The following is a 24,126-nucleotide window of genomic DNA, read 5'->3' as shown; positions in this document are numbered from 1 at the left end:
AGCGTCCTGACGACCCCCGCGAGATGTCACGCAGGTTTAAACAAAAGCAAAAGTCTAGTGGGGGGGGGGGGGGGGGAATAAAGAGTCAACAACCACGACACCGAGTATTCTGCTCTTTTAGAAGTCAATCACAGTGCACGGAGGAGTCCTCCCAGACTGCTGGACGGAAGGCAGAAAATGGAAGAAAAATAGCTCAAAAGAATTTGCAGTCAGACAGTAAGATGTAGATCTGTCTGTGCTTTGAAAATATCACACCTTTGGAGCAGAACAGCATGTTTGAACCTACGCAGCTTGTCTGAAAATAGTCAGCGGTGTTTCAGTCTCATTGTGTTGCAACAAACCATATGCTGCCTTTCATCTCCAGCTCTTCATTTCCTGCTGATGAATAACACTTGAGTGCTGTTGCAGGCTGGACAGGCGCTTTTAAGGCCTTGTGCCGTGCGTTATTCAGGAGTTTGTCGTCTGGTTCAGATGGACTTCTGGTCGGCTGCCATGCAGAAATCTGTCAACCGTGCCTTTGGTTTTCATCCGTGCTTTACAAACACGTCAACACAAGTTTACAGCAAAATCGGCATGTTTGCACATGTTTTGGCCCTGGCTCTGTCACTAAAGCAAACCATCAGTTTTTCATCTGTTTGTGTGTTAGGCCGGGAACGCTGGGTATTCATTACAACATTCCTGCTGAAAAGAGACAAAGAAATATGAAAACTACTCCTGAGTTCTCACATCTCAGCTGCAAAAACATTAAAAGTTTAGCTCATTTCAGCTGAAATAGCTGTAATTAGCATGGTTTAGCTAATTGTTTTGGTTGCACTGGTGTGCAGTAGCAGCAAACAATTTGCCCAGCATCTTTGCTCAGACTCAACGCCTTCCTAGATACAACAAACCACTTGTCTTTCCTCTCCTGGACAGTTGTTAACATCAAAGAAAGATGCAGCTGTTTTTCCTCACAGAACAGCACAAGAGGGAACAGAACCACACACAGCCATCAACCTGCATGGATGGGTCAGCATTCTCTGACAGCTTTCTCATCATTAAGGCTTTATGGCTCCAGCGCTGCGTGATGTCAGACGGAAAATAACAAACCAGGAAAGTGAAACAGAAACAAAGTGAAAAGGAGCTGATTATAATGCAGAACTAGCAGGAGCTGGCTTTGAGAACCAATCAGTCGGATTCTAATAAGTGACAGAAAACCTCATGAAAAGACATGGCTGTCATGCCTTGAGAGATTGAGACGCAAGAGGGATTTGTCTCCTGTCTGACTCGTGGACTGTGAGCACTTCTGCATTTTGCACACAGATCCGTGCTCTCTCTCTGTGCACTAACCTTGACCGAGGCTGTAAGCCTCCTCACACCTGCTCTGGAGCACAGAAACACTTCACCACCTCCCTGCAGCTCACAGCCAGACTGGCAACAGTCACATGAAGCAACCTCAGGACGGAGCACAGCAAGAGGCTGATGACACAGATACGCCTTTGGCCAGAACACACTAACCTTTTTTTTAATAAAGCAGTGGATTACTCATTTAATCAATACATTTGCAGTATTCAGGTCACAAAAAAGCCCACAAACTCCACAAATGTCCACTGCTGATTACCAGAGATTAAAACAACAGCCTTCCCCGCCACAAGTCTAGATCAGTGAGTTCATGAATGCTAATTCACGGTGTGACGTGGATCTGTCAGGATTTTTAAACCCTAGCGTTCTGTTTTCTATCAGAAGCTAATGCAGGAGATAGGTGTAGGAGACTATTTTCATGTTCAGCCTGCACGGCAAACTAAGAGTGACTGATTATTATCAGAAAAAAAACATTTCGAAAATGATTTTTCAGTCAACCACACCTTTAAACGAAATCCAACTCAACTGGATGTATGTATTTTTATATTTGCGTTGCCCAGTGGAACTGCTCTGTAAGTCAGCTTAAGTTCAGCTAATGTGGACTATTTTTACATATTTAGTCAAAGCTATACTGGCAACACCTGCAGAAAAGGCAAATTCACAATTCACATGGAGAACAAAGCTAACAGGATAAAACTAGAACTCCCAACTTTCTGTTTTACAAAGAAAACTGTTAGCATCTTTAGCTAAACCAGCTAGGACGTAACTCACCACCACCCCAACAAAACCCTCCTCTTTAATACATTTGTAAGAATACTTGTGTTATTTAGAGCTCTGTTGACTGGAGCATCAAAACATATGTGTGGATCTTTCAAACTGGTTCCCTGATCAAACTGGTTGATTTTTTGTAGGCTATGTCTAAAATTGTGAAAAAGCTATATTTGCATGGAGTGTTGTTTAAAAGGGTAATCATGTGATCCAGCCTCTTGTAGACTACTATTGCAGAGTAGCATCAAACCCATTTGGTTATATGGTGCTATTTTAAATGTTTTGGCAGTTTCACATCTAGGCCAGCACGGACCAGACTGGGTAGCTTAAAAAATGTTCACATCTAGGTAGCCCTGTACTTTTTCGTGGTCAACCGGTCGGTTTTTCAGCCCTCTTACCAGGGCGGTCTGACTCGGGCTGAACAGGTACAACACACTCACTGCCAACTGACTGGCAGGATTAAATTTGGCAAATACAATCAATCACACACGATTCATTATCATTCTGGATACTGCTCTCTACAGCTCTCTGTCTTTCTTTCACACTGCTGTGAGGAGCACACACACACACACACACACACACACACACACACACACACACACACACACACACACACACACGGCTGCCTTTGTTTAAGGGAGTAACTATGAACTTTCCCACACGTCTTTTGCCCCGCCCACGTGCTCAGAGATTTCCTCGTTCCTGAGAAGTGTGTGTGCCTGCCGATGAAGGACCTGGACCGACGCCACCCAGCCCATTTGGTTAAAATCTGTTTTTTTCAACTTCGGCTTTTGTCCGAGGTCAAACCTTTGTTATTGCGGAGAGATCTTGAGATAGCGACTCATGCTTTTATCTTCTCACATCTAGATTTTTGTAATTCTCTATATTTTGGTATGAACAAATATTCAATGTGGAGGTTGCAGCTGGTCCAGAATGCAATAGCTAGATTCTTAGCCGGTGCAAGACAATATGACTCAGTGTCTCAGATTTTAGATTCTCTGCACTAGCTGTCAGTCAGCTTTAGAATTGAGTAAACACTTTTATTGCTGGTTTTAAAATCTTTGCATGGGAAGGTGCCTACCTATATGTCTGACCTGTGTGTTCCCTATGGCCCTTCCAGAGTGCTAAGATCCTCTATTGTGTTTTTTGATCGTGAGCCTGCTATCGGCTAGCATTTGCTAATCTGCCCGTAGTTGCACTTTTGATCCCAAACCATTTCTGCCATTGCGTCTTTGCTGGTTTCTCTGTTTTCCTCCACAACACCTATTATGAGCCGGACAGTGGCGGAGCTTGATATGTGCAACATGTGCGGCCGAACAGGGCGGCAGTCTGCAGGGGGCGGCATTCAATTTCCTTTTTTTTTTTTTCTAAAAAATTTTTTTTTTAGCATCAGCCAATACATAAACAAAACATAGAAATCGCATGTTCTTAATAATAATAGTGATGATAATAATAATATCTCTGTAATAAAAGCACAACAAAGTTTAACCCATACCAACTACTCCCTGTCACATGACCCACGTCAGCTGTTGTGAGGTCCCTCTCCTGAATGGCTCCTTCCACGTCGCGGCAAAGCTGGCTGTGGGGGAATACTTCCGGGCTCGACACCTGCTGTGGCTGTAAGCTTGTTGCTTGTAGAATGGCGTTGGAAAACAAAGCGTTTTTCTCCCCTCAATTCATTTATACTCTCATTTTACCTCAGCGGTAAGTGTTCTTAACATCTACCAATAACACCCTTTTACTTGTCAGTGACCAGTCGATCGTTTTCGCTATAAAAAATGACCTTGTTCGGCGGAGTTCCCACCGCGAGCAGAACTCCGGTTCAAAAACGCTGTTTTTGAAACACTTTTATTTACTTAAGCACTTTAATGGGCTTAACTTGAAACCAAGAGCAATCGAATTATTATTGTTATGTGTTGCCTTGAATTCGGCTATGCTGTCTGTCAGACAGTTGTTTTCCTTTATTGTTGTTTTTGTATTTGTTTGTAGCAAACGCTACTGGAATGTATAGATTGAGCTGCGTAGCCAAGATGATTAATAATTGACCTGTTGTACATTCGTGATATGTTTACCGGTAAACTGAATCGAACTTGATGTGCTAATGAACGTTTCTCTGGCCTACAGGTCAGGTTTTTTCCCCATGTTGAACTGATCTTCTTCATATTGAAGTGGCGAGCTGGTAGGACCATTCTTTCTTCTTGGAATCGGGAAATGAGCATTCTTCAGACCCAGCCAAGTGGTCATCACCAATTACCGACAGCATACGCACAGAGCTAGTTCGAAGAGGACATACTAAGGTGCCAACTACTTTCATATTTCCCAGGAATGAAGGCGATGGCAGATGTTGTCATCATCACTATTTCAGTAGAATTTTGACAAGTGGTGAGAAGGTGGCCAGGAGCTGGATGTTGTATTCAGTTAGCAAAAGTTGTTATATATACACTCCACGCAATCTGAAATAAAGTTGTAGGTGTAATGTTTTTTCTGGTGTGTGTGTGTGTGTGTGTGTGTGTGTGGGGGGGGGGGGGGGGGGGGGGGGGGGGGTCACAGGGGGATCTCGCACAGGGCGCCATTTAGGCCAGCTCCGCCTCTGGAGCCGGTATTCCACACAATAACAAACAATTTACCTTTGTTTAATAAAGTTCTGGGAAAAAAGTAACTTGAAAAGATGTTGCACAAGTGCTACGTCTAAAAATAGTTTATTGCACAGAGGTTTTTTTAATCGTACAGCCCTGGCTTATGAATTAAATAAATCTGGACCTAGGGGTGAATTACTCTATAAAAATTAACAAAGTTTTTCACAATTTACCCGGACACAGCATTTTGTCAACGATTTTTATCTATTTTATCGATTTGTTGTGGGAGCCCTAGTCCTCTGTTTGTTTGTATTTGGATGTTAATCATGGGATTATTTAGACAAAAAGAGCAAGCTGCGGTATTGATTGCACTAAGGGATGCCGGGTGCCCGGCTTTTCCTGTCTTCCGTCTGGGAACGGTTCTTAGATGCATGTGGCTGGCTGTTCCCGTTTCCTGGGGCCACTGGGAAGCACGGCCGCCTAGCTCCTATGCGAGGCTCGAGTCATGCTAGTCACCTGTGGAGTTCAGAGGGAGACCACAGAAGCACGGCAGCTCTTTGAGTTCATGCTATTTCATGTTTGAGTTGCTCAACCTTTTTCTTTCTAAAAGCACTGGTGAACCTCTTATCTTTGGTTTGCTCAGGGAGTTTGTTGGTTGAATGGGGAAACATATGTGCATTACACTGCTTGGTCAAAGATGGGTTGAAATATACAAAGTTGGTGTGGCTACTGAGTAATGAAACTAGAGCTAGGTAAGCTGATGCTTGTGGACTTTGCTGATCCACCGCGGTCAACGATCCGCAAGGTCGTCATTGTACAAGGGAGGTTTGCTTGGTTTTGGTGCTGTCTTTCCCTCCCGCAGCTGCGCTCAGATCCGCGACTCTGCCACTCCATCCACTCGATGGCCGGAGTCTTGTGTCTCCTGTCTCCTAGCTGGAGGTGCCTACACTTTGGGGTCGCTCAACTGCATTTTTCTCTCACTGAAAAGTGTCCAAAAATCTCTGTTAGTCCCGCTAATCTCTTACTGTGGCGGAGCATGAGCTAACGTAAGCGGCCATTTTTACAGGACATATTAGAGCTCCACAGGTGACCAGCACAACTACTACCTCCCATGGGTGCCAGGCAGCCACGTGGGCTGCCCCCAAGCTCCGTCTTGACTTCGGAGGTTAGCTCAGTTAGCTAGTAGCTACAATGGTTCATTTGCTCCCACCCTCAGCTCCACCTCTTTTCCCATGTTTGGACAGTTTGGGCATGATGAGGCACATGATGACATGGCCAAAATGGCGGTGTCGGGAACTGCCTTTTTTGCCTCAAACTAGAGAAATGAGAGAAATGGGCGGTCCTACGTCCAGTATCTATGTCCATGATAACATGCCACTACGTACGTACGGAGACGGTCGTTCTGAGACACGAGACATCATGTGTTTACTTTCTTCTTCCCTCTCACTGCTTCCCTCCGGCTCTCTCCCTCATCATGCTCACTATGCACGCTGCTCCTTGCGCTGCCTCTCCACTTGTCTCTCCTTCACTCACCTTCACTTCAGCCTGTGTACCTGTCTAATATATTAGCGACATGTTAGATTAGTTTCAATCAACAATGGGAACGTCGGGAATATTACACTTGACACGGTACAGATCACTATCACTTAGGACTTGAGGGAACTGTGTCACAATAAAGAACAGTGAGCATCTTCATCTAACTTTACCTTAACATCTTCCTCGGATTCCTTCCCCTTCTTTAGAAAATATTAATATAATCATCTGAAAATGCAACCAGAGCGAGTAACACCTAAATTCCACGTGGTGAACAGGAAATCCTCCCGGAATGCTGCAGAATATGTTTGCTTTTCTCCTGAGCAGAGAGACTACCGTGAGTGCATGCTTTGCATGCACGTGTGCTTGTTAATAACTTGTTTTTAGATTTAGAAACTCCGACAGCGCATGCGGAGGGGTTGATGGGGTGGGGTCTATTACTGCCTCAGTGCCGCCCTCTCGGTCCGCCATGCAACACCTTTTTCAGTAGCATTTTCCTAACAGGAAGTGTGGATGGAATACATCTCCACCCATGCCTCGGCTCTCCCTTTAAGCTATATGCTGTTTGGAACGATCTGGAATTACGCATTAACCATAGTAACTACATCATTGTTCAAATGTAGCAGCATGCATTAACAATAAGCTCATTTTCACAGGTCTGAACTAAAAATGTCTTCCTCCTAAGGTACCTTTCTTCCACCTTTTCTCTCGCTGTAGTTTTCTTTTACTCGTGAGGGCAACGCAGGAAAAAACCATCTGTACTGGTTTTTCAAAGTAAAATACATTTTAAAGTTTCATTATATTTAAATTCATTTTAAACTGTGATTATGTGCAAATAAGACTATACGAGTCTCATTTTTACATTGTTGTAGTGCATATCCCAAAAATTTACTCTGAAGGTACGTTGTTTTAATTATTATTTTTTAATCCTTCTGAAGGTGTGGCGGCATTTATTTTGCCATGGCGGTGCACCACGGCATGAATAGCAGAAACCCTGACTGGGCTAGGCTAACACAGAGCTAACGTGTTTCCAGAAATGCTTAAATGTATGTATTTTGATGGTATTTTAAACAGCAAAGGCAGAGTAACAACCACGTGTAATGTGTGCATGCTTGGCATTCAACATGCTGGAATAGATAAAGCAGCATGATAAGCAGCTAACTAAATAAACTTTATCTTCTTCAGCTTTTTTCCCTTCAGGCGTCACCACAGCAAATCAAGTCCATTAAGTCCCAGTTCACAGCATCAGTTAAAACAACCCAAAGCCAGCCAACAGTAAAATAGACATTAATTAACACAGAGAAACATCCAAAGGACAGCAAAATGTCTGGGTTTCTCATTCTGCAGCACCTGAGCTGACCGCATCTGCAGCTTCAGGTGTACAGGGAAAGGTTATTCTGCTGTGCCGCTTGCCTGCGTTGTCACGGGAACACTCATCACTAGAGCTGCATACTGAGTATGTAAACAATTAGAAAGTTGAGAAACTGCAACTTTTAGATGTATTCATAACGCCAAAATTCTTGTTACAAGAGTTTTGACATAAATACAGAAAGAGAGAATTACTCAAATAAAAAATAAAAATTAAAGGAAAACTTGGACGTCTTTTTCATTTTTTTCTTCTTCTTTTAATGATTTGCTGAAGCAACAGATTGGATCTCTCTATCGGCAGATACAAAAAATCTAATTACTTGGATTGGGAGCATGGAAATGTGATCGGAACATCCCTAAGTATTAGTTTTGGTACCTTCATGAAAAACCTGCCATATCAGGTCATGCCTATTGCCCTCTCAGGTGGTGCCAATTGTATTTATTTATTAATGTTAAACCTATATACTTGCACAACAAAACAAAACGGATCATTATAGAGTTGTTTAATTAGCATTAGACAAATAGTTAAATTTGAAAATTTTATGTTCAAAATCAATGTTTTATAATTCAGGCATTACGTTAAGCTACTTTGAAGCTAACTTCTAAGCTAGCATACTATTGTGCCTTTGTTTCTATCATTCTGAATTAATTGTTGCTTTAATGTGATATTGTTTTTTTTACAGTTCTCACATTTCTATTATAGATGCCAAGAGTAAGTGAATATTTACTTAAAACATAATGATATTTTCTTTATACAATTCAAACACCTTGAATAATCATCCTTTTTCCCCCGAGTTATCTTTGTTTCAGCTGATTGTCTTTGTTGCACACACCTCCTGAAAAGATCCTTCTGTTTCCCAGAATGTTTTTTTCGATCTCTTCCAGCGTTATCCTCTCACATCGATCCACTGGCTGGCTCCACTGTCTCCAGTTTTACAGCTTAAAGAGACGATGCAGTATGCAGGCTGGCCTTTTCTTTTTGAGGCAGATGGGGGACAGAATACCAGGATGACCTTGACCTCACCCTCAACCAGCTTCAGCCAGCCTCAGCAGACACAAAGTGCTGTATGTAAAAACTACAGCTTCACTTTTTTTTTAATAAACACTTTTCCACAGAGAATGACCTTTCCACTGCAAACGTTGCCACAACACAGGGAGGGGCGGACAGAAAATGATTCCCCAGAGCTTGTAAAAAGACGACTGAATAATTAGGCCACATGAACTATAAAATGATGGAAAACCAAAACACAACAAATCTTATCGTAATACATTTCAATAGTTTGTCAGTTATTAGGTAAAGAAAGGGGGAAAACAGATAATGAGTTTCAGTGATCACTTTCAAGTTTGGCAACTTGAGAAACAATTTTTTACTTGTTATTTTTAAAATATGATCGGTCTCTCTAAGTTTAACATGCAGGCTTAATGTGAAAATAGTCTATTACCTCCATTTCCTGCATTAGCCACCAATTCACGAACTTGGCTTGCGAGAAGCCAAGTTCGTGAATGCTATCTTGACACGCACCAAATGGGGAAGGTTGTTTTTGATTTTGCATCTAGAAGAGAGCAGCGCGATTCTCGGCTAGTAGAAGCTAACTGTTAGCATTAACAACTCCACAACATGGCAGAACTCCACCAGACTTGTGTTATTTGTGGATATAAAACACCAACGTTGCAGAGCAAACAGAATCAATGTCAGAGTTGCATTGCCGTAAACATTCTTTAACGTAATTATCAGATTAAAAATAAGTTAAATGTCGTCCTTTTCTTGTTCTTTTCTTACATAATTTTTTACCTGACATGTTTCAGCTAGTATCTCTAGCCGTAGTCAGAGATCACAGATGTTTGTGGTGTCACATCTGTGTATCCGTGTGCAGCAGAGGACGGTGTCGCCCTCTGCTGCCCGCGTCCTTCATGCTGTTGATACAGTCCCATGTTTTGCATTGGATCACTAATGCAAAATATACTTCAGAGAAACCGGATGCCAACTTAACACACAAAAAATAGAACATCGAAGAGAGTGCAAGAAGGAAACAACTCAAAGTCACACAAGAAGCAGAAAGTACAATAAAGAAATCAGCCATGACAGACCACTGCACAAGGGAAAACCACATAATGGACTGGGACAGTGCACGAATCAAAAACACAGAACAACAAAAATACAAAAGATGGATCAAAGAAGCAATAGAAATAAAGCAACATTGACACAAACCAAAGATGACGGAGTATTCACATTGAATCATGCATGGGACTGTGTCATCAGCAAGGAGGATGTGGGCCGTCTTCTGCTGCCCGCAGATAAACTGAAGTGATGCCACCAACAACGGCAATGTCTTATGGTGGCTAGGGATACAACATGTCAGGTAAAAAATATATTTTTTACTAAACTACGTAAGAAAAAATAAACAAAAAAGTGATTACAAAAAAATAAAACACAGAATGAAAGTACTAAAGAGTTAACACTGTATTAATTATTCATGCAAATTAATGCACAAAATATATTTTCAAATTGTCATATTTCCATGATGGAAAAAAAAACTGGTGATGCATTAAAGTCACTCCAGATGGAAATAAATCCCTTAAAAGTGGAATATGGAACATTTTAATAAAAAGCTATTTAAAAAAATACACATCCATGGGGCATTTAGAGGTGTGCAAAATGAATCTACAGTTTTTCCTTTAAAAGCTAAGTAAAAATAATAATCACATTTTTATTTTGTTGGGCACAACAATGGGTTTATGTTTACATCTACCAGCCACTAGAAGGCACTATTGAGCTAAAAAGTCCGCTCAGCAAGGCGAGGCTGGGACTTCATGAAATGGTGGATTAGAAAAGTCAAGCAGCTAATTCTGAGCCCAGAAGATGTTCTAACAGTAAATAATGTAGTTAAATAAACATAGTAGTAGAAATTAGTCCATATCAAATCAAATCAGATACTTTATTAATCCCAGAGGGAAATTAGAGTTTCAGTACACACAATTCAGAGATCAGACGTACATGGGCAAGACACATGACAAGAATTGGTGACTATGGTAATTCGCAATCCTGAGTCTCGCTACCTCAATAGAGATAAGAGGGTTACATGAGGATTGTTTCAGGTGGAGGGAAAAAAGGCACTTCAGAGTTACCCTCCACCGGGAAGGCAGCTTTGCTCTACAAAAACAAAAACAAAAAACAATAAAAAAAACACCTCAGACAGATATGCAACAGACTTCAGACAACACAACATAAGTGTCCACTAGGTGGGGTGGTGGGTTGGGACTATCCACACTTCAGTCCCTGCAGCCACGATAAGCAGCGCATGTCACCTAAGTGTGGATAGGGGAGGAGCATTGAGGGTTGGAGGTTGCAGTGACCCTGGAACGTTTCAGCGGCCTTTCCGCAGTCCCGCCCAGGCTGGGAAAGGAGACAGAGTTCTGTTGCCATAGCGATGGCACATTCCACATATCTTCTGAGGGGGGAGTTTTCACTGGAGCCTTGCAGGCTCAAGGGCACCAGATTCCGATTAGAAATTGTTTTGGGGCCAGACAGAGATAATTTCCTCTCTGTCTTACAAATCCCAATAATGGACGTTAATCTATCCCAATCCGTGCTGATTCGTCCACTCTCTCCTTGATGGCATCCATCTTTTGTGCCAATAATGAATCTCCGCCAAAGTTACAAGCTTACGATTCATCTTGACAATTATGTGAGTCTGTGAATTCACAGCACAGTGCAAACCATCTCTGAGCTCCGGGATCAGGCCAATATTCCTCGACAGTTCATTAATTTTCCAGTAAGCCAGGTAGCCTCCAAGGCCACTGAGCAGGAAACCTGACACCAACACCACGAATATCCACACGTCTTCAAAGTCCTCCACAGACAGCTGAGATAAACAAATCAAGTTCCACTGTTTCCAGGAGTCCATGATGTGTCCAACTGGGTCTGTCGCGGAGGGGCATCCGGGAGCCCCTTCTCCAGTTCTCATCGTTGAAAATTTTTTATCAATCGCGTTGAGAGACCAGCTGACGAGATCCATTTTAGTGAATTTCAGTTTCCAGTTTCCAGAAATTACTGTACTAGTTGATGCTGGCTGGTCATTTAACGTGTCAGCAATGAACCATCACCTTGACGGCTGGAAAATGCTTTCTGTTGTTGCAGCTACCACCTCTAAACACTGGATGTTGCCAGAGTGTCCGTGCTCCATATTCAACCTTTAACCGCCCAATATTAGTTTTATGGCAATAACAATTTTTATTGCTGTGTGTTGGTTTTGATGGTATATAGCTGATATTTAAAGGGTTAAAATCCTGGAAATTATTGGCTGTTTGGTAGTTTTGACAAGGCCAAAACAAATGTATGCAAAAAATATATTTTTCTATGTAGTTATTTTTTATTTTAGTTAACATTTATTTTTTCATTTATTTATTTATGTTTAATGTGTACTTCCTGGTCTTTAACTGAATTATGAGGACACAAAGTTTTCATATTGTTCTGCTGATCAATTAGAGTTCCAACATAGAGAGAGACCTCCAAATGTGCTGCAAACAAAAATATGTCCATATATGGTGAAAAAAGGGATCCCAAACAGACAAAAACAACCCCAGTGTTGCTCAAGGCTTTTACAAGTCATTTAAATGTGATGCATGCATTACATTTGTATAATTAAGATTTTAAATGTTGTTGTTAAGCACTGACAGACTAAACTGTTCCACTTGACATTGTTTGGAACAATAAGGTGAAATCTGATCTGTGATGTGAAAGGACTTGCCTCTCTTCAGTCTCCATTTTTACTTCAAGGCTCTTGAAGAGAGCCACTTTTGGTGAAGCTCTCTTTAATTTACAGCCAGTTGTTGGATGAGATGCTTTTCTTGGCTGCAGTGATTTATGCCCCTTAAGACAGTGTCAGAAGTGTCGGCCTTTTAGACGCACATGGCTCTCATTCAGATAACGGCTTTCCGTTTCTTTGAGATGTCAGGGCAATTTGATACTTGATATTTTACAGAGAAGCAATCATTTATCCCTGCAGCTCCTGTTTATGAGCCAAATCTTTGAAATTCGGATAGCCTATGTTACATTTTTTATGTTTCATTTTCCCAGAAAAGGATGGGGATAATTTTGCATGACTGATGAGGTGAAAAGTGTTCCTCGGGATTACGGACTTTAAACATTTATACTGTATTTCCATGATGTCATGGAAACAGCGGCTGACTCAGTAGATCCCTGTCTCTTTAATAATAACGCTTTAATCCCATTTAATTCTATAATCACAGTTAGTAAGTGGCCCTCAACAGCCAAGGTTGGTGCCAAGGATTACGTGTCTGCACTTTCACATCCAGCAAGAGGAATATATTTGTGTTCACTCAAACTAGTTAGCGAATCGGAGTAAATGTAGAGAAAATCTTTGAAGCTTCCATTTGAAAGACCATAATAATGGTAACTGTTAAGTGATGATTAATGTCAAAACAAAATATATTAAGAAAACCTTACATTTAATGTTTAGGCTGGTTTAACGTGTTAACTGAATAGTATCTGCTTAGCTGCTCATCAGTCCGATCAGATCTGATCATTTGCTCCAACAGAAGTTGTGAGGTTGTTGAAAAAAGAAAAAGTAATAATTGATCGTATGTTCTATTCCTGGACTGCTGCCTTTTTGTGGTGGAGTGTCTCAATGACCCCAGGAGCTAAACTGTCTGGTGTTGTATGCGCCTGGTAGGGTCACCCATGGCAAACAGGTCGTAAGTGGGATCCGACGAAGTGCAGCCCAAAGATCCCTTATGATGATCACAATAAATGGAAACAGTGTTTCCTCAGCCAGACACAGGACACTGAAGCCCCCCTCGAGCACCTGGAGGTGGGGTATTCTGGTGTAGCCTGGCCTGCCAGACTCGTCCTCTGTTTAATTCTGCACAGAGAAAGAGTCTGGTAACTCACAGGCAGAGATGCACTTGAGGGGCGGGACTAGGCTTTGCCACCTGTTTTATGTTTGTTTTCTTTTATTAAGTTTGATCCAGCGGGGTGTGGTAAAAAGAAGTTTTCTTTTATAGGTACTGGCCAGACTCTTCATGAAAATGTAGAAATTCAGCTTAACTACACTTTACCATCGATATAAAAATAAACAGGTTTCAGTTTTCATTTTGTTAAGGAATTTTGTCATAAATCATTACAACAAAATGATTAGAAAATCAAATATCTCTACACAAGAGAGCTGTCTTACTGGCACACGTCACTCAAAGGCATATCACAAGGTCTTAGTGTTTGTAAACACTGGCGTTGTTCAGGGATTAGCCATATGTTGTTCAATCCCGTGGTGTTTACAGCTGCGGCAAAAAGTCTGAGCCATATGACGGAGTCCTACATGCATTTCTAACTAATGTATAAACATTAGGCCAAGGAAATTGTTGGGAGGAAGACCTTAGCTAGCCAACTGCAAACAGTTTATGACTGGAGCAGCAGGGCTAACCAAGTTAACTCTGGTAAGGAAAGAAGGCATTTGTGAAAGGTACAACACAATCAAAGGCCGGATCTGCAAGATGATCCACATTATGCAACAATTCATCCACCTGAGATTGGTAGAGCTTCAGCGTCAGCCGTCTTGACCTAATTTTTCCAAGTGTTGGCTCACTTCACCACGGCCCCTCCTGGATTACTGCTATCCAAGCTAGCGAGCGGCTGGAGGATTACTCCAATCAGGAAAAGAAAAAAATATTCTGGTAAGCTATTGATTAATATTTATCTCTAGTCATATCAATAAGTACACTCGGCGATATGATTGGCAGCACATTGTTGTATTTTTCTGTAGATTATTGAAATATACTGGGACAGCCCTATGCAGCTGAGGCTCTGTTGTGTTAGCTAGTCATCCAAAACAGGAATAAAACACGCACAATAAAAGTAAATAAACAGTACCGACTTTGGTTCTGAAGATGTTCACCATCCTTCCACGTCAGCCTTTCCATCAGCATCCAGATCAACTTGTATGCTGTCTGAATTTTAAATGTTTATATGTCCAGCTCTGCCTGCACCTCGTTGGCTAACTGGCTTGCAGCTAGGCTGGGTGACCTAGTGCAAACCCTCCAGGTCTCTAATACTCATTCTCCTCACTGTATTCCAGATAAAATCATTTGACCGACTATCAGAGGTTTCAGAAGGAATGTCAGACTAATAATTATCATCTGCTATAATGTTAACGTAAAACAAAACAGAAGTGCGGTACTGTTTACCCAAGCTTTCTGAGGGGAGTTCCTTGTGAAACAGACTGGAAACTAACTTCTATCTTTGCCATGCTATTTAAAATGAATTTTCTTAAAAATCCAGTCCAGGAAATCCCCCCTACCCCACACCCCCACCCAATAAATAAATAAAATAAAATAAATTATGAAAAAAAAATTTGAGGCTTTAATACTTTTTTACACATAGGTTTCAAAGGAAATTAGCCTCTGGTCAGTATCTTTAGGCTTTTTTTGTTCACTTTGTTAAAAAAATATAGAATCTCATTTTGTTTTTATTTTTAACAACTATTGTTGAAAATTAATAAACAGACTTTCTTAAAAAAGATTCATTTATAATTTTCAGTATTATTAGTTACATCTGTGTCCGACAGATCTTTATTGCTCTAATGTATATTTTGTATCTATTGAAATAAACTTTAGCATTCCTCTTTCCCTTTTTCTCATGGCTTAATCTTCTAGGGTCAGATTTAAAAGTGCTATTATTCTTAACCTTGCCTGGGAAGGCTCTTATGGCCACCAACCATGAGCTGAGTCACAGTTTTAGAGGCGTAACATGATTTTAAAAGGTCAGAGTGAAACTACTGAAACGTTCCGTCATACTGTTGGAGTAAGTCACTCAACCTGATAGAGCTGAACATTCCTAAAACTTCTCAGGAATCAAAGAAATCTGCTGAAAAAGCAAGACGCTTAATCCACCTTTCTTGATGGTGGTGGTCGGAGGGACTGATGGCGCCTGTGCATACAGTAGGCCTGAACGATCTATCGTTTTTGGACTGAAATTGCGATTTCAAACAGCACGATCACATGACCGTCAAAGCTGTGGTTTTAGCGGTTTTGACTGATCCAGGATCAGTTGTGTAACTTTTTTTTTTACAACTGGGGTTTTCCCCTGTGTTATGGCGGCGGCAAAGGCCAGCGCGGGGGAGGGGGGAGTTGTACCGTCCAGAGCCGAGCCCAGCTATCGCGTCAGACCCATGCCACAACCCGTGCACGCGCATTGGGTCCACAGCGCGCGTGTGAACAGGACTCGCGAGCGAAAATATACATGGCAGCGCGCGCGTGAACGGGACTCGCGAGCGAAAATATACATGGCGAGAGGTCATTTGTGCACTGAGAGGGAGCAAACTGTGTCTGTGAGCGCACAAGGATGTGCACAAGTGACAAACCTGCGTGCGCGCGTTGCCAACGAGCACACGGCAGAGGAAAACGTGCGCGCGCGGCAGCCTCTGTGCGCGCGCGGCAGCCTCTGTGCGCGCTCGGCAGCCTCTGCGCGCTCGGTTTCTAATTCCGCTCGCTCGGCTGTGAGGAGTTTTGGCACTCTGGAGGCGTGGTCTGTGGCAGATCTTCCCTGTCCTCTGATTGGTTAGTTTACCCCGCACTTTACTCTCTAGCTATCTATATAAAAAAATCTGGGATTCAGCAGTTGCTGTCATAGCTCAGCTGGGAGAGCGGGCGACTCTCACCCTGGAGGATCCAGGTTTGAATCTGGCCAAGGGACATAGAGTTGATGTCATATTATTCTTTCATAATTCCTGTGATATTATTTTACAGTTGTGACCGTTCAACTGTCATTAAACGTCCGAATGTTTGCTGGGCAGTGTTTTAAAAAGTGCACATAAGCTAGATGGTTTTAACCAGGTAAAAATAGACTTGTGGGTGTAGGTGATCAAGTTTAAAAAGTTCTTGCCTCATTAATGAATTGTTTATTTTTTTCAGCATTTAATTGACAAATTATCCTTTCAAATAATTAATTGATGAGTTACATAATTGTCCATTTAGAATTGTTGAATGGACTGAGTCAAGTTTGGTGCACTTTATATATTTCAAAACATGTTTTTTTAAATTATGCATATAAATAATTTTAATGTTAATTTATTGAAATATTTCTATTTTTTCATTACCTCACCCTTGTTTTGACAAAAACAAGACCTTGCTGGATAATATCACGGAGAAACTATTTGTTCACAGTACATGGCTCAGTGAGGATCTGTATACCAAACGAGGAGATGCTCAGAAATCTGTCTGCAGATTGTTACAACCCAGACTGGAAGTGGTGGGCTGTAATAAGAAAGGAGACCAATCAGAGGAGTGGGGGTTCAACAACTGATTTATTTAACCAAAGTAAGGATTTACTAAAGCAGATCAGTGCAGTCAAGAATTACTGGTGTTTGGGTAGTCCTGAACGTGTTGTGATGCCCCCACCGTCTCATTGGGTTTTCATTTGTGTTTAATTGTGTTTTTCTTCTGTTGTAGGCAGCTCGTTAAGCAGCCTTGGAGGCACCTGGGCTCAGGGTGTGGTGCTGCCTACAAAGCCTACTGTTTTTCTGCTTTCACTGGGTCTCTCCTGTGTGGTGGAGAGTCCTCACTGGCCATTTTCTGTTCACTAACTTGCTTTAGTAAATCCTTATGTAACCCAGAAGCTAGAACCTTAATGAGGTATTAACTAATTGGCTTACTAATATGATCCATCCTCAATTTAGATAAAATATAAAATATAAATTAAGGAAATTAACAATACTAATTAATAGATATCTAATTAACTAATAGATAATTTCATAATGAATTATTGGAAGGGTGAATAACTAAAATAACGAGTTTAATATTAAACATCGGTTAAAACAAGAATCTTGAACATCCCTAACAGAAACAGAAGAGGAAAGCTGTATACTATTGGTCCAGGTGGGAATCTGAAATTTCATTGGCTGAGAGAAATAAGTCCCGCCTCCGCGAAATAAAACCGTGCGACGCAGCTGAGCGAGAGGAGAGACAAACGGCTGTGCAGCACGCAGATACAGAAAGCAAAGACTGAGCGGTTAGAGAGAGAGAGAGAGAGAAAAAAAAACAACGGTCGAGGCCGTGAAGAACCCTGATTTGGGTGCCGCATAGATAGAGGGAGAGGCGGACTTGACTCCTTCTAATAAGAGCTAGGAACTTGGAACCAACGCGGTGAGTAAAGAAAAAAGAAGAGAAAAAGCTAACGATGCAACTTAAAAAAAAAAAAGGAAACTTAAATAGCTTATCAAATTAATTCCATTCTTATAGATTTGTGTGGAGACGACAGAGTGAACCAATCCTCTGTAGGAGGGAACCGTTGGAGCGCGTTGGTGAGTGAATGAGATTAAATTCAGTAAATTATTAAATTCAAAAAGCTAATTACAGCAACCGAGGTGACAGCAGTGGGCTGCTAGACGTTAGATCCCAGGAGTTAACATCTCAAACTACCAGTTAACGGTGGTAGGGCATATAGGAGTTAACGGCTCAAACCGCCAGTTAACGGCGGTAGGGCATATGGGATTCCCAGGAGTTAACGGCTCAAACCGCCAGTTAATGGTGGTACGGCCTAGATGTACAAGGTCCTCAGGGGCGTTATAGCTAACGCCATAGAATTAGCAATGCGTCCCTTAACCAAACATTTAATAATAAAAAAATAGATAAATAAAAATAAATAAAAGCTAACTGATTAGGGAGGAATTATTTTACAAAGGTGGACCAAAGGACCAGAATTTATATTTTGTTGAATTTTGTTATAGAACATTTTATTTATTTATTTATTTATTTATTTATTTATTTATTTATTTATTTATTTATTTATTTATTTATTGTGTTACAGATATACAAGGTGTCACAATGCTGTATAGAAACACAACTAAATGTATCCTTGTTGTCATGAATGTATTTCTTGTCGAATAGTGTAGAGTAATAGAATCTAACTGAGCCTATTGAGCTGAACAATTGTTGTCATATGTAATTATATTTCCAGAGCTACTGAGAATTATTTTAATAGACAATCAAATTGATGTTATGTTAGTTGAACTGTGAACCCAAACATGATTGGCTATGCCAATAGAGTGAAGCATTTGTTTAAGTCTGTAAGACTTTATGCTGTGATGTGACGAGAAGGGTCGATGCCAACTCGCTAACAGTCCTGTTGTTTACAGGCTGGGTTTTTTTTTTTCCTTGGGTTTGATCCCGACTCCTATGATCACTCACTTGGAACGAGAACTGGATTTCTTCCTGACGAGGGAGATGGCGAGCCTTAACCACTGAACGAACCAGGACATCTCAAGTAACTGAAGAGCAGACTGCTCTCTTCTGTGAACAATCTCAACGGTGTGGTAGGAAAAAATCGCACCACCGGACTCTGACTTTCACCCCAAGCGTGGGGATTTGACTTGACGCCGGCTGACTTGTGACTCATATGATCAAATCTCATACCGACCATTTTACTATTGTCGATTGTTTTCATCTGTTTTTGTGTGTTATCTTTATGTGTTATATTTCCCATTTTTATTAAAATTTAGTATATAAACCGTTTCATGCTATACCCGTGACTCCAGTCATTCTTAAACAACCTCCAATTCTCCCCGAACCTAATTATTGGCCCATTTGTTTATTTTTTCTTTTAATTATCTTATTGTATCCTGTAATCCGGTTACATAAAACTTGGCGAGCCAGCCAGGAGAATTGTAGAGTTGTTACCTTAGCTAACCATTGACTGACATCATAAGAGTGCCTGGAGGTCACAGTGGTTTGCCATTTTGGCATTATTGGTACTTTTGAGTGTTTTAAAATGGAAGTTGTGAAAACAGAAAAGGTCAAAGTTTCAAATGCTGTTTTAATCAGTGGGTTAACTGATACAGACCTTGATAACGAAGTCTTTGGGTTTATGGAAGGATTCGGACCAGTTAACAGGCGCATTAAGTTACCAAACTGTGATCAGATTATTGTGGAGTTTCAACATGAAGCCACTGTTAAGGAATTAAAGAAACAATGTTTACCCTATGACAAACCTTGTACTAGGAACCCAGATGTTTTCTTCCATATTCAAGACCTAGCCAGCGCGTACAGTCTAGAAACTAGCACATCTGCCACTGATGCCTATCTGTCAGAGCTCAGGGACATAGCTGCGCGTAGCAATCAATCATTTAAAGACCTTCTAATGGAGGAACTGGCAAAAATTGGGGAATCTTTAGGAAGGGATACCCATGCATCTGAACCAGTCACTGAACCAGAGCCAATGCTCCATAGTGACCAAGTTACATATTCCCTGCCTTTAACACCAGAAGTTAACTATATGAACAACTCAAAGGACAATTGTCCACCTACAGAGACTGGAAAACAAAACCCTTGCATTCCACCAAATCTTTTAAACACACCTGAGGTTCAGCGAGTTATTGTGGAACACATTGTTAAAAGCAGTGAGGTTATCCCTCCGCCTACTTCACAATACAGACTAAAACCGTTCTCAGGGCGAGTTCCACACCCTTCTTTTGAAACTGACTATGATACTTGGCGTAGTAGTGTAGTGTTATGCATAAATGATCCTTCACTCACCAAGTCCCAAATTGTACGAAGAATCGTGGAGAGTCTGTCAGCCCCAGCAGCGAGCATCGTTAAAGCTCTTAGTCCAAAATCCGACCCGGAAACGTACCTTGAACATCTCGATTCAGCTTACGCAGCTGTCGAAGACGGCGACGAGCTCTTTGCTCGCTTCTTAAACACAAACCAGGACAGTGGTGAAAAACCTTCCGATTACTTTCAGAGGTTATACACCTTGTTAAACCTAGTTATTCAGAGGAATGGAATTTCCTCCAGTGACGCCGACCAGCAGCTGCTCAAGCAGTTTTGCAGAGGCTGTTGGGACAGCTCGCTGATTTCAAACCTGCAACTCGAACAAAAGAAAGACAACCCGCCTCATTTTACAGCACTTCTCCTCAAACTGCGCACTGAAGAAGACAAACAGGCTACTAAAGCAGCACGCATGAAACAACACTTAGGGGCACAACGAACTAGAGTGTATTCAAATGTGCAAACAACATGCTCTCAGAGTAAAAACACTTGTGAACTGGAAATAGATGATAACTGTGATGACTTACGCAAACAAATCGCTGAGCTCAGGAGCCAAATTGCACAGCTTAAGGTTAACAACACAGATAAAAAGGCAAAGAAAACTCAAAAAGAGTCAAAACCCCGTGTGGGGACTAAAATTCCAGATGAGCCCAAACAGATTCAGCAGATAACAGCAGTGGTGCCCAGACCAAAGCCTGGATACTGTTTTAAGTGCGGAGAAGATGGGCACATAGCTTCTAGCTGTAGCAACGAGCCAAATCCAGCACTAGTTGCAACTAAAAGACTTGCTCTTAGACAGAAGCAGCGCGAGTGGGAGATGTCAAAGCCAATTGCTCAGTCTCCTCCTTTAAACCGGTAGAAGCTCCTATCGTGGGACAGATAGGTGCTAAAGTAGAACCAAGTCCCTCTAAGGAAAGGACAGAGAGACTTTTTTGCAAGCCAGTTCATGCTCATTCAGTGCCAAAACTTCCCAAAAGATTAGTGGGTGGGCGATGCACAGCTACAGTCTCAGTTAACAGTGTTGAATGTAATTGTTTACTGGATTCAGGGTCCCAGGTAACCACCATTGCCAATTCTTTTTACCAAGAACACTTACCTGACCTCTCAATTAAACCCATCAGTAATCTGTTAGAAGTCGAGGGCGCAAACGGTCAAGCAGTTCCTTATTTAGGATACATAGAGATAAGTGTCACATTTCCAAAAGAGCTCGATCAGTCTGGACTTGAGTTACCTACCCTTGCGTTAGTGGTTCCGGATATAAGCTCAAACTCTGATACACCACTACTCATTGGCACAAACACACTCGATCCTTTGTATGAGCAATTGTCTGCCAATAACTTACCTGATTCCAAGGCACTCTCTTATGGGTACCAACACGTGCTAAAAGCCTTAGCAGTCAGAAAAAAACAAAGCAAAGATGGACGAGTTGGTGTGGTGAAGCTTCGAGGGAGAACCCAAGAAGTTCTCCCTGCAAATAAAAAACTGTTACTAGAAGGGTTTATGCAACCCAGCCAAAACAAGCATGAGCCTTATGCACTCATTGAACAACCCACCAATGGTTCTCTACCAGGGGGTATAATTGTAGACTGTTGCCTCATTTCCTTACCTTCACATGGTCCATACAAAGTACCTGTTGTACTAAGAAACGAAACTAACCATGACATCACATTACCCACTAACTGTGTGATCGCTGAGTTAGTTAAAGCCGATCGTGTTATGCCATATCCAGAACCTGACAAAAGTGATCAGAAAGTACTTGCGGCGTGTAGTTCGCAGCAACAGACTTCACCTTCAAACCCTCCTCTCAGTTTTGACTTCGGTACTTCGCCCTTGTCCGAAGAATGGAAAGGGAGGATCACCAACAAACTTAACACTTACTCCGATGTGTTTTCGCACCACGATCTTGATTTTGGTCATACACAACAGATAAGACATCACATCAACTTAAAAGACGAGACCCCATTCAAACAGAAATCTCGGCCGATCCATCCACATGATTATGAAGCCGTGAGGAAACATTTGGAAGCCCTCTTGGAAACCGGTATAATAAGAGAGTCGGAGTCTCCATTTGCCTCACCAATAGTGGTAGTTCGGAAAAAGAATGGTGAGGTACGTCTATGTATAGACTATAGAAAGCTTAATCTGCAAACCATTCGCGACGCATATGCCCTGCCTAACTTGGAGGAGTCCTTTTCTGCTCTCGCTGGATCACAGTGGTTTTCTGTGATGGACCTCAAGTCAGGTTACTATCAAATAGAGATGTGTGAAAAGGATAAACCTAAAACTGCTTTTGTTTGCCCGTTTGGGTTTTATGAATTTAACCGTATGCCACAAGGAATAACAAATGCTCCAAGCACTTTCCAACGGGTTATGGAAAAGTGTATGAAGGACATTAATCTGAAGGAAGTGTTAGTTTTCCTAGACGACTTGATCGTCTTTTCCAACTCCTTGGAAGAACACGAAACCAGACTTTCTCACGTTCTTGAACGGCTTAGAGAATACGGACTCAAGCTATCACCAGATAAGTGTCGTTTTTTCCAGACATCTGTGCGTTATCTTGGACATATAGTATCTCGAGATGGCATAAAAACCGATCCAGATAAGGTGGAAGCACTCAAAACATGGCCGAAGCCTCAGACTTTGAAGGAACTCCAATCTTTCTTAGGATTTACCGGTTATTACCGACGCTTCGTTAAAGATTACTCAAATATTGTCAAGCCACTAACATCTCTCACGGCTGGTTATCCACCCAAACGGAAAAACTTTAAAACACCACCATGTAGATCAAAGTACTTGAACCCCAAAGAACCCTTTGGGAATCGTTGGAGCCAAGACTGTGAGAAGTCCTTTCAAACTATTATTGAAAAACTTACCACTTCGCCAGTTCTTGGCTACGCTGACGCAAAACTCCCATATCTAGTACACACAGATGCTAGTACGACCGGACTCGGTGCAGCGCTATACCAAGTGCAAAACGGTGTCACACAGGTAATCGCTTATGCAAGTTGCGGTTTAAGCTCTAGTGAAACTAGGTACCCTGCGCACAAGTTGGAGTTTCTAGCCTTAAAGTGGGCCATAACAGATAAGTTTCATGACTATTTGTATGGGAACACATTCACTGTCATTACTGATAATAATCCGTTAACTTACCTCTTAACAACGGCAAAACTCGATGCAACGAGCTATCGTTGGCTAGCTGCGTTGTCCACCTATAATTTTGACATCAGATACCGTGCAGGTACACAGAACGTTGACGCGGATGGCCTGTCTAGGAGGCTGCATGATAAACCTGAAGACAACTCAAAATTCACTGAGGAATGCCAACGACTAGATGAGTTCCGATCTCATCTTTTATCCTCTGTCAAAGAAGTCGAGCTTCAACTTCAAGCCGAAGCAGTGAAGGCAACATGCCAAAAGCACATGGTCTTGGATGAGACTGATTCTCCTTGTGGTTTAGTTCAGTCACTTGCCATGTCTGCAGCGGCCATTCCAGACCTATTCCAGTTGGAAGACAATAGTGACAGTTTCTTTGCTGTGCCCAAGTATAACCATGCTGACCTTGTCTCCTTGCAGAGGAAAGATCCAACCATTGGCCGAGTCATTCAGCTGCTTATGACTGACAATAAACCGCCAACTGATACTATTGCAGAACCCCCGGTGGTTCTTAACCTTTTGAGAGAGTGGAAACGGTTTGAGTTTCAAAATGATTTACTGTACCGGAGACGCCAATTAGGACCAGAGACATCATTGCAGTTAGTCTTGCCTGATTCATTACGTTCAACAGTCATGCAAAGCCTACATGATGATATGGGGCATCTTGGGGTTGAACGTACGACAGATCTCATTCGGTCCCGTTTTTACTGGCCAAGAATGGCTAGTGATATCGAAATCAAAGTTAAAACTTGCGAAAGATGTATCCGTCGGAAGGCCCTCCCTGACAAAGCTGCTCCAATGGTGAGTATTACCACCACCAGACCTATGGAGT

At 41.8% G+C, this 24,126-nt stretch overlaps 1 protein-coding gene across 4 annotated transcripts in view; it reads right to left on the bottom strand.

Annotated features, from left to right (window-relative positions):
- LOC107394330 (glutamate receptor 3) overlaps positions 1–24,126 on the bottom strand; it is a 176,476-nt gene that overhangs the window by 45,552 nt on the left and 106,798 nt on the right. The window lies entirely within an intron of this gene.

Source organism: Nothobranchius furzeri, chromosome 1 (genome assembly GCF_043380555.1).
Source record: "Nothobranchius furzeri strain GRZ-AD chromosome 1, NfurGRZ-RIMD1, whole genome shotgun sequence".
Classification (NCBI taxonomy): domain Eukaryota; kingdom Metazoa; phylum Chordata; class Actinopteri; order Cyprinodontiformes; family Nothobranchiidae; genus Nothobranchius; species Nothobranchius furzeri.
Note: the sequence above shows the minus strand (reverse complement) of the source record. Positions and strands in the feature narration are given on the sequence as shown.